The sequence below is a fragment of the Haliotis rufescens genome, unplaced genomic scaffold (assembly GCF_023055435.1).
Source record: "Haliotis rufescens isolate VD_foot unplaced genomic scaffold, xgHalRufe1.0.p SCAF_24, whole genome shotgun sequence".
Classification (NCBI taxonomy): domain Eukaryota; kingdom Metazoa; phylum Mollusca; class Gastropoda; order Lepetellida; family Haliotidae; genus Haliotis; species Haliotis rufescens.
Genome location: NW_025963935.1, coordinates 8,898,624 through 8,899,482, shown reverse-complemented (window position 1 = coordinate 8,899,482; position 859 = coordinate 8,898,624).

The following is an 859-nucleotide window of genomic DNA, read 5'->3' as shown; positions in this document are numbered from 1 at the left end:
TTAAAAGAAAAAGACATAATGTTGTCAACAAATGTCCGACACAGATACGTCATTGTTCACAACAAGCATAAAATCCAACTGTACTGTTGGAAATGTTATAACAATGCTTTTTGCGTGTTTAATCATGATCAAATGTTTTACATACAGTTGCTATTTAAATATCAACCTACTTGTAGCTATCATCTGCTATTGATCTCTGAGTCGTTAAACTATGTTATTTCACTTACATGTACATTTCTTGATTGAAAACAAACCTTGAATTAATCGTATTCCATTACTAAAAATTTGAATAAATACACTGCTAAATTTATCTCCCTCTCAAGTTGTCCCTACCAAAGCCGCTATGCCCATTGAAAGTGAGTGAGTGATTGAGTTAATGCTTTACGTCACATCGGCAATATTTCAGCCATATCGTGACGAGAAGTAAGCCCATTGAAAGTCTCTCCGAATGAGATCATACGAGTCAGCGACTGCACGGACTGCACTGGGACATGGAGAAACCACTCATGCATGGTTAAACAACCCAGGCATAGTGAAGCCTTTAAAATTAGACGACCCGGGTTGTAATCGTTCATTTCGAGTTTGTCGGATGTACTGCCAATCACCAAAAGAGTTTATGAGGTGTGCTCGGAGGGAGTGTTCGCTATTACATTGCCTACACCTTCAATATGAAGGGGGTATCCTTGCAACAACAAACTCCATCACATACTGGTTAGTGGCTTCATGAATGTGAGCGAATAATGGTCAGTGTACACAAACACTTGATCAGACGCTGATTGCACGTATACCTCAGTGTTGAAGGGTATTGTTTGATAGGCATTACATAGAAGTTGGCGGATGACAAAGTAGACACAATGTA